The sequence below is a fragment of the Polypterus senegalus genome, chromosome 3 (assembly GCF_016835505.1).
Source record: "Polypterus senegalus isolate Bchr_013 chromosome 3, ASM1683550v1, whole genome shotgun sequence".
NCBI classification, from domain to species: Eukaryota; Metazoa; Chordata; class Cladistia; order Polypteriformes; family Polypteridae; genus Polypterus; species Polypterus senegalus.
In genome coordinates, this window is record NC_053156.1 from 168,074,055 (window position 1) to 168,085,320 (window position 11,266).

Consider the following 11,266-nt stretch of genomic DNA (forward strand, 5'->3'; position numbering starts at 1 on the left):
TTGGACCCTTAACCTGCAATTGCTTTGTTCTGGGTATGACATTAATCTGCATGCAACCCTGCAAGCAGATCCTCCATCTTACAGAGAAAACGTGGTTGGTGGCAGGACTGGCACCGTGGTTCTGAGGTGTCACATGTTTCACTTGGATCCCAAGTATTATAGAAAAAAACTTCACCTATGGCATGAAAGTGGATTAGTACATTTATTTTAATGCTTTTTCTTTAAAACTAACGAAGTGGCATTTATTGATACCATTTTAACAAAGCTTACTGTTCACTGTCAATCACATAGCAGCCCAGTAAAGTGACAGTAATACACCTGCAACCTTAAAATGCAGACTTCATATCGCTGTGTGTAATGAAACAGTGGGCAGGTAACTGCTCATACATGTTTACTGACAGACAAGCCGGCATTTTGCCTGAGGTATTCGTTAAATCAAAAGAGAAACAGCATTCAAAGATGCACAAACACAAGGAGAGTACTGATATTCACTCGTTAGTGTGCCTGCGTGAAATCAAAAGTGACAGCTGAATTCCATGGGGTATTGATTTCTTCATAAAAGGGGACCTATATGATGGGCAGAGGAATTTAAAATGTTTTGCATGCTTACCTTTTGTTTTGATGACCGGCTGCGTCATATTCAGCCCTTTATTCATTATTCTGGCACAAGCATAATCGACCTCTCATTGAAATTCACAGCCGTCCCATCAGCAATTCCATATACAGGTAGTCCCCAGGTTATGGACATCCGACCTACGACTTACGAATGGGGCCGCAGCTGCGACACATGCACCTCAGTAACTGCCGCTCCGTCATCTTCGGCCTGTGGACGCAGTAAGTGGTGGCTGGATGGAGGCTGGAGGGTGGCGATTTCTCTGCTAGTGCAGTGTAGTGTCCCTCAGGCGGCAAGTGGTTTCACTGCCCGTCCACCACACACGTCTGCCCCATTCATTCTTGGTGGGCGGCTGGTAATGCTGCAAGTGGTGGCTGGTTGGAGGCTGGAGGGGGGTGATTTTACTGCTTGCGCAGTGTAGTGTTCCTCAGGTGGCTCCCACCGGCAAGCAGTTTCACTGCCTGCCCACCATACACGGCTGCCCCGTTCGTTCTCAGTAGGCGGCTGATAATGCTGCAAGCAGTGACCCTGTTGTGGCTGAATGGAGGCCATTGAGGGTGAACGGGGTGGCGGGGGTAGCATTGTAGTGTGCATCGGATGACTGTCTATTGAATTGGGGCGATTCACTACCTGCCTTTGGCCGCACCTGTGTTCGTTCTCGGTGGGTGGACGCTGCAGGCAGCATACTGTAGTGGAGGTGACTGTGAGGTGGGCTGGTGATGAACTGCCCGTCGATGCCCCCATTCATTCTCAATAGCAAGCCTGCTTGTACTGTTACGTACATAACAGGAAGTTGTCTGTTGTCAGTACATCAGACGTGTTGAAGACTGGTGCCTTCCTGCTGTGATAGCGTGTACAGTGCTGTGCAGAAGAGCTCATCTTAAATCTTGTGTCTTCACCCTTCAACAATGTCTCTGAAACACAAATCTGATACAAGTGCTGGTGATAACAGTAAAGAAGAGAAAACCCATCACCATTGAAAATAAAGTAAAAATAATAAAAAGGTCAGAGAGAGGTGAAACTCCATCATTCATTGGCAGAGCACTTTGTTACAGTCGGTCAACAATAGCATTTATTAAATTTATGTACCTGTTCCGACTTACATACAAATTCAACTTAAGTACAAACCTACATTCTCTATCTTGTACGTAACCCGGGGACTGCCTGTACTTAGAAATATTTTTCTGTGTGCATCTCGAAGTCTGACATAATTTTGGCCGTGACTCTGTCACTCCCAGCACATGATTTAAACCAGTCTTTATGCGACACAGTGATTTACAAGAGGCAGTACCGACACACATGTTAATGATACATCCACTCAACGATAAAAAGATGGCCTTTTGTATCTGTTACAATATAATATCAATGATTTCATTCACCACTGGCAACTAAGTAGAAAAGGTAATCGTCAAAGCCTATTTATGGTCACATTTGCCACCATTTAAGTTGTAGTGTGGAGCCCTGGCTGGGCCACTCGGAGATTGCTTCTGGGCAGCCATTTGAATAGGCATGGTTTAGAGTATCTAGGACCAGGCATTCATTCTTGTAGACAAGAATGCTTATTATAAGATTATTATTGATTGACCAATCGAATTGTAGGGCATTTAGCCCATGAGTATGCTGGGCTGTATGATTCTTTAGATAGGGCAGATAATTGGTAGTGTAGAGCACATGCCAATATATATAATCAACTCCAAAGTTGAGGTTTCTTCCTAATAGGAAAATTTAGATAATGTGTATTTTAAGGCCTTTATAAATGACATCTACTACAAGAGCTTTTCAAAATATTTGAAAAGATCAAAAATGAAGAATAATCCATTATTAGGCAAATTAAAAATAAAATTCTTGCTTAAACACTTTCACTTTTAATTTCAATAAATTCACATTGATTTGGAGAGATTTGTTTTTACTGTGACAAGTGATCACTGTCAACAAAGTCTAATTAAATCCACTGTAATTCAGTGTTGTAAAATAATAAAATTTGGAAAAGCCCAATGGGGTGAACACCTTTTTTATAGGTGCTGTATAGTTTTATATAAGGTGACAGCCTATAAACACATTAGTCAGTTATGACTGCTGATTAACTGTCCAATTTAAAATTACTCTTTCAAGTTCACAAGTTATACCCACTACATTTTCAATTAAACTGAAAAAATATTTTAGGACCCATAATAAACTAAAATACAAACAAATTACATTGTTGTCATTTTTAAGAGAAGAAAAGGTGTTTTATAGCAATTATATAGTACACAACACAGCCCTTCCTAAAGCAAAAATCATTCATAGTGAATGCCTCAACTCCCCTCCTAAACTCACATTCAGTATATTTACAGTAGAATTTTAGTTTAAAGTCTATTTTGTAATTGTAAACAGTTAAGTTTGCATTAGTGAATAGATATAACATCAGCAGCTTCTTCATTTTGTAATAACACTTACATAGTGTAAGTCAAGTGGTTATCGGTGTAAAATGGTGTACTAAAATATTTTCACTTTGGAATGGCCAAATGTTGCAAGAGCACAGAGCAAGACCTGTGAATCCTTAGAATAAGTAATAAGTAATTTTACCAATATAAAAAAATGCCTCATTCCACAGATACGAAGAACCCATCTGCTGATGTTTTATAAGTGTTATGACAACCAAAAAAAACCTTTACAAAGGTCTTGTTACATAAAGAGTATATGACTAATAGAAACATTTTTGCACTACCTAAATTAACATGTTACCGAAACATTGACGGTGTATAAAAATAACACTAAATTCCTTCCAAAGTGTACTTGAAACCAGAAATATTTTGTGGTCATTGCAGGTTTCAGGCCACATTATGCATCAGACTAAAAATCTTTCAAAGGAACAGGGAGCTTCTTACTTTCAAAGTCATACCAAAGAAGGAAAATTAAGGCCAGATTATCCTTGGAATATGGGTCCAAATTAACTCCTTATGCAACAAAATGTTCTTGATGCACATAACACAAAATATACTCACTAAACTTATAGGTTAAATCCTGTAAAATACGTTTGAGTGTTTACCAGGAAAGCAGTAAGTTACCAAGTTTTAAAAACTGTCAAGCATTACATTCATTTGCAACACAAATGTTGTTTTCAGTTTACTACTATAACAACACATTCCTTGAGGATTCATTCAAAATAAGCATATACTGTACCTGCATGGCTTATTTGAGCTGACTTCTAATTAGATTAGTTTGATCATTTGGTTATTATGTTAGATTTAACATTCTTGTAAACCAGTTCATTTGCACTACATATGGAGCATCGAAAATCGACTAAGGTTAATGAACTGATCTTTCACTGAGAGACCAACTGTTGTTTTGCCTTCCTTTTCTGGAACCTGGCATTTGTCTTTGAGATTTCAGTTTAAGCAAAACAAAACAGTGTAACATTAGCTAGCAAGTGTGTGGTTTTAACTGCTCTGTGATTCAAGTGCATGGCAACTGGGCTGAACCATTCTGGATAAAAGGCAAAATGTAAAGACTGCCTGGATTGCTACTTTTAACGAAAAAAAGTTTCTAAGTTGTAAATAAATTATTCTTTTAACTGTAATGTCAATCAATGGCTAATAAAAACTGTTCAAAATATTTTCCAATATTTGTGAGGGCCATGGAATTATTCTGACTCCAAACCATTATGCTACACTGTAACAACAATCCCAGGAATGATTATGGCTTGGATCAGCTTGTGGAGTCAGTAGAAGTGAGCATAGATGGTGTTGCCTCTGACCCCAAGTGAGCAACTGTGAGGTGGAGCCGGCAGCAGGTACGTGCAGGCAGTGGAACCAAAAGAGAATAGATCATTGGAGCCACATAGAAGTGTAATTGCAAAATTGTGGTGGTGGCAGCAATACTGAAGGTCCGCCGAGGAGACAGTCTACAGCAAAACATCATATGATACACTGTATTAGTGTGTTAGGGAGTTCCACAGTCAGTTAGCACCAGTGATGGTAGAATGTCACCTGAATGATTGCATAAAAAAAAACACAAAAAGACCTATAAACATACAGAATTATTTTTTTATACAGTTGAACTATCAAATGAAAATATTAAATTATATCTCAATATCATATATACAACACCAAACACAAATATGTATGACGAATATTCATAAATATCCCAATTTTGTTTAATGAGAAAGTCCTAAATAAAATTGCACATACACCAATTAATTGATTTGATGACAACTGCTCCAAAATGGCCAAATGTTCAAATTCATTCATCTTTTATGTTATGTCACAAAAAATATCAATTAATGGGTTGCTTTAAAGGGTCTCTAACCCCAAAGCTCCAAGAGGTAACTGAAATTAAAAAAGCATGTGTGCACACTTGACCTAAAGTATGCCAAGAGCACTTCAGGATCGAAGGGCCTGACAAAGCAATTTAGAAATAGGCTAGCAGTGATAGATGCAAAGTAAATTTCTGAAGTTCTAAAAAGAAATATTTTTCTAGATAAAGAAATTGCATTTAGCACATCATGGAAAATGGAAAAAATGTGATCATGGAGACTGAATTGATTTTACTATAAATATTTTAACAATATGTTTACTAGTTTCAGTTTTGGCATAACAGTGCCATGTGCTGTAAGACGGGGGGGGGGGTAGATCCAAACAAATGTTCTAGGAACGCACTTTATAAAACATTTGGAGTAAATCATGTGTGTTTTGATCATAAAATGCAATGTGATGCTACAACTGGGGTTAAATTAAGCTGGATATTTTTGACAAATATCATATTGGTTCAGCTTCATATTAATCCTTTATGTACAGATGAAAGTACCTTATTAGTTAATCTGACACAAAGAACTGTAGGAAGCTATAAAACTGAGGATAAATACTGAAGATGTGTCTCATCAGACAAGGGTGTGTGTACGATTCCTGGTTTAAAACATCAGTAAAACTGCTTAAGGAAGACATCTGGCCACACCAGGCATCCAACGCTAAGGAAAACTGACTTGAGGGCTGTGTTATCAGCATGTTTTTTCAAACAGGCCTCCTTTATCCATGGTTGCTGAAGAGGTAAGCGTGCCAATATTAAATAAAAGCAAGCTAAAAGCACTTCTTTCTTTAGCTGCATAAACTTGTATGTTCTCTTTGCATGCTAGATTGCCATTTCTTGGTTTCTCTCAAACAAACCTGTTTTCCAAGAAAGTTCATGCCTACTCTGGCACCAACAGGGGTGTGCCAGCCACCCTACCTAACACAAACAGACGCAGAATGCACAAGTTCAAAGCACACACCCTTTTTATTTTCTTTTTCTCCCTTCTGGTTATCTTCCCCAGTTCCCACAAGTCTAGCACAGTCCCAAAAGCTTATTCTTCACATTCTTTTTACTCCGCCACTCCTCCTGGCAAGCTTTGTTTCCCTCTTCTTAACTAGCTCCCGGAGTAGTGGTTGCTGGCCCCTTTTATAATGCACCAGGAAGTGCTCCAGGTGCTTGATGGCCTACTTCCGGCAGCACTTCTGGGTGTGGTGGAAAAAACTGCCCATGAGGGCTCAGTAGCTGCTGCAGCACTCCCTGGTGGTGCCCACGGATCCCAACAGGGCTTCGCCAAACTCCAACTCCCATGGAGCCCTGCGGGAGTCCTAGGCACCACTGTAACCCTGGGTAGCTGCCATCTAGCACTATGTGGGAAATAACACTCTGGTCACACTTGCTCCCCTGGTTCTCCCAGCATGGAGGCGTCTCAGCTGGGCAAGGGCCCTGGCCTTCTGCCACACTATTGATATGAATGGATACATATTTGAAAGCATGCATCTTCAAAAGTCTGTTAGGCTAATTAGTGTTAGCGATAGATGGTGTGAGAGAATTTGTTGGTGTATGTATGGGCCATCTGAAAGACCAGTGTCATGTCCAGGGGTGTTTGCTGTGAAGACAGGCACCAGTCCTTTGACAGGCTGATTTGGAATAGGCAGGTTTGAGAATGTTATGTTACTCTACTAGAACACACATGCCAGAAGATGGCAAATATATTCTTTTGGTACATTTATTAACCATCCAGTCCAGAATTTTCTTTTCAACAGAAATTTTGTGAAAAGCGATAACAGAAGACAATATATCTATCATTAGCAGTTGGCTGGATGTTGAGCTGCAACATTGATGAGCTCCAAAATTTATTCTAGTTTATGACTGCCAACTGCCACCACTCTGCTGATCCTCATGTCAACTTTTGGGCACATTATACAAGTTTGTTAGCTTTGGATTTGCAAGCTTACAGCAGCTGCGATGAATGTGCACTGCAAGGATTCCTTTCAAAACCCTTCATCTATTTTAACACTTTCCAGTCAGCCAACAATCCTGAAAAGAAATTAGATTCCAAGTTATTTCTTATTAGTTTAATTCCAGTTAAAACTATTCCTCTCCATAGCTGCCTGCATGCCTACCTGGCATCTGCTATGACAACCATGTTGTTTTCTGCAGCAGTTTTGACATTGTGATGACAATATTTACAAAGACTAATTCAATTGACACCATTAAGCATGCTTCAGTGGACCTGTGCCTGATTTCACAATTAGAGCATCTTATTCGTGATGGATGTGCAGCACTGAACCTATCTGTCAGTGTTAAAAATGAAATTTAAGTCTTCCTAATACAGACAGTAATGACATCTTCATTGGACAAAAAGTGAATAGTAAAGTTTATTGATGTTCTTTTCAAGTAATTTGTGACTGAGGTTATGCAATTTAAAATGTTTTTAAAATTTCCTCACAGGAGAACATCTGTTTTGTGATGTTGCCTGAAGAGGCAAATAAATAATAAAAATAATGTGTCATATGTGCCAGGGCCACAGAGATTAATGTAAAACCATTTATTCATCTTGTGGGCCAGACCATGTCTGCACTACAGAAGAACCTCACAGTTTAATGGAGTTCACTTGCAGTTTTGTGTATTTCCCCTGCACATTTTTGTTCCATCTCTGCAGCTGCATCATTAGCTGCTATTTATTTGTAATTGAATACATTTTTAATATACACAGCCTGAAGGCAATAATGAAGTCTTACACAGTTTTTTAAATTTTATTATAATGAACTGTTCCAGTACTTTTGGTGCAGTGGTTAACATTGCTGCCTTAAAGCTGCAGGTGTTTGCTTAAATTTGTATTTTTTTTTTAATTTTCTTCTTTGTGGATTTATCACTGGGTAATCTATGTTTTCCCTTGCACCCCAAAGGTCAACTGACAATTCTAAATTTGCCTTTTGCTGACAGGAGGGTCCAGTGCTAGACTGGCAGCCAATCCAGAATGTATAAACACAAGAATAACTTTTAAATCAGTTGTATAAGAACATACATAAGAAACTTCAAAAAAGAGAGAAGACCATTCAGTCCATGAAGCCTGTTTGTTTAGCTAATAGCTAAGCTGTCCCAATATCTCATGCAGATTCTTCTTAAAGGTTCTGCTTCATCCACATGTCTCATACTTTATTCCAGAGTCCCAAAACTCCTTGCATAAAGAAGTGCTTCCTGGCTTCAGTTTCAGTAAGAAACAATTCCTGATTAGTTAACAATAATTCACAGAACAAATAGGGGAACAAATAAAGCTTTAATTAACTAAATGATCAGTTTGACATCCAATAAACAATCCAAAAGAAGCAAAAGTTCAAGAAAGAAAGAAAAATACTCTTAAATATCAAAAGAATAGAAAAATCTAAACTTTAAGTAGAACCTCCAAATATTATAGGTTTACCATGTCACTGTTGCATATTGTAGTGAAATTCTTCCATCCATCCATTTCCCAACCCGCTGAGTCCGAACACAGGGTCACGGGGGTCTGCTGGAGCCAATCCCAGCCAACACAGGGCACAAGGCAGGAACCAATCCTGGGCAGGGTGCCAACCCACCGCAGGTAGTGAAATTCTTACATATTTTAACTAAATTATAAATAATGCTAGAACTCAAAAAAATCAAAAGTAAATCCAAATTCTCAAACAAAATACTAAAACTAAATCAGCTTCTGAAAGCAAAATTTAACCCAGAAGCCAAAGTACACAAAACTGGAACCAAATTTCAAAGGCACAATCTTCTAGTACTTAATCTGTTTCCTAAGACATCACTCTGAGTTTTGAATCAACATTACTATGTTTTCATTCAAAAACTGTTTTTAAACAAAAACACTCTTTGTTCCCACTTACTTTTTCACATACAGTGCTATGAAAAAGTATTTGCCTCCTTCCTGATTTCTTATTTTTTTGCATGTTTGTCACACTTAAATGTTTCGGATCATCAAATAAATTTTAATTTTAGACAAAGATAACCCAGGTAAACACAAAATGCAGTTTCTGAGTGATGATTTTATTTATTAAGGAAAAAACTATCCAAACCTACATGGCCCTATGTGAAAAAGCAGTTGCTCCCTTGTTAAATCATGATGTAAAGCCTTGTTCACATGGGCGATAAAATCGAGCATTTTTTTTTTTGCGTTCGTAGCGTCCGGTGAGCACGGATCAAGCGCCGAGTGTTTTCTACACGTAGGAGTCAATGATAGTGTTCACACGGGCTTTGGTGACGTGCGTTTGTCCGCAGCGCTTATACGGCATCAAAAAAACGTTGCATGCAGCTTTTTCTTGGAGTTCAAAACCCAGCGAACGCAAGGAAACCGCTTCTAGTTCGTTTTCTGCGCGTTTATTTTACGCTTCGGAGGACCGGATATATCCTATGATCCTACTTGCTATACATAGGGAAAGCACAAAAAAACTTCCTTTAACCCGACGTTGTGCAGTCAGAGGATGAACCCAGTAGCGGCGGCGATTTTTTCTCTCCCTACGCCAGATTACGAGTATTTTTAAAACAAGAAGATTAATATCTAACATAGCAAAATGGTCCATATTGAAAGGAGGCACCTCAAATAAAACGACAAGGGCTTTCATATCCAGTTCCTGACACTGCCTCCACAGGTTCACACAAACTACAATTTGGGCTGCAGGCTGGCGTTAGACAGAGACAAACGAACGCCGGTGTAGAAGTCAATCGATCGCCACCACAAAATGCAACATAAACGTCTAGGACGTTCAGAGCAAGTTCGTTTATCCAAAAACTTAACGCCTGTGTGAACAAGGCCTTACTGTGGTAAGTCAAATTTTTGGAAAACTGAGTTCAATTTCACTAGCCACACCCAGGCCTGATTACTGCCAGACCTGTCGAATCAAGAGATCACTTAAATAGAACCTGTCAGACGAAGTGAAGTAGGCCAAAAGACCCCAAAAAGGAAGACATCATGTCGCGCTCTAAAACAACTCTGGAAAAGATGAGAAACAAAGTAATTGACATCTATCAGTCTGGAAAAGGTTACAAAGCCATTTCTAATGGTGAGAGCCACCTACACAATTTACCCCAAGAGTGCAGCGACGCCTCATCCAAGAGGTTACAAAAGAACCCAGAACACAATGTAAAGAATTGCAGGCCTCACTTACCTCAGTTAAGGTCAGTGTTCATTACTCAACCATAAGAAAGAGAGTTCCAAGGCAAAAAAACATCTTGATGATCCCCAAGACCTTTGGGAAAATATTCTGTGGACTGACAAAAAAAAATTTGAACTTTTTGGAAGGTGTGCATCCCGTTACATCTGGTGTAAAAATAACACAGCATTTCAGAAAAAGAATATCCTACCAACAGTCAAACATGGTGGTGGTAGTGTAATATGGGGCTGCTTTGCTGCTTCTGGACCTGAACAACTTGCTGTGATTGATGGAACCATGAATTCTGCTCTCTACCAAACAATCCTGAAGGAGAATGTCTGGCCTTCAGTTTGTGACCTCAAGCTGAAGCACACTTGGGTTCTGCAGCAGGACAGTAATCCAAAACACACCAGCAAGTCAACCTCTGAATGTCTTACATAAAACAAAATGAAGATTTTGGAGTGGCCTAGTCAAAGTTCGGACTTGAATCCAATTTGGATGCTGTGGTATGACCTTAAAACAAGCGGTTCATGCTCTGAAATCCTCCAATGTGGCTGAATTACAACAATTCTGCAAAGAAGAGTGGGCCAAAATTCCTCCACAACGATGTAATGTGGTTTTCTTCCATGAAGGGTGACCAGTGAGGCAATGAGATATTATAATGAGGAGGATCCTATCAGGGAAGGGCCATGTATATATGCATGAACAAATTAGAACACAGTAAGAGTCCACATTTTCAAATGTCTACATTTCAGTCATTTACATTACAATACTGCTCCGACATTTTCAGAAGTAGGACCTGGAGAGCATTTTCAAAAGTCACTTTTTGGGGGGGTTAAAAATGTCAGAGTAATGTGGATAAAAACAAAAGCTGAGGCTGATGTCAATGTTTATAAAAAAAAAAGAATTTGTCATGAGTGACAATTTTTATCACAATTGAGAATATTTAGACTTTAAAGATTTGTATTAAAGCACTCATCTTAATATTTCAAATGTATGACACAGCTATTCTTGTTTATTTTATATTTCTACTTCTTGAAGTAAATGATTACATTTCTTACAAACAGCACAAATTATGCTAGTTTGTAGTTGAATTTCCTGAGAGTCTTTTGATGGCTTTTTAGCATATGTTTTGTTTGGGTTATACTAGTTTCTTGGGGCCAGACATGATTCTCAAACAAGAATACGTGAACCTTTGTAGACAATAGCAGCAACATCTGTGGTGGAAAAGGCTATGCCCACAGGGTTTCTTCCT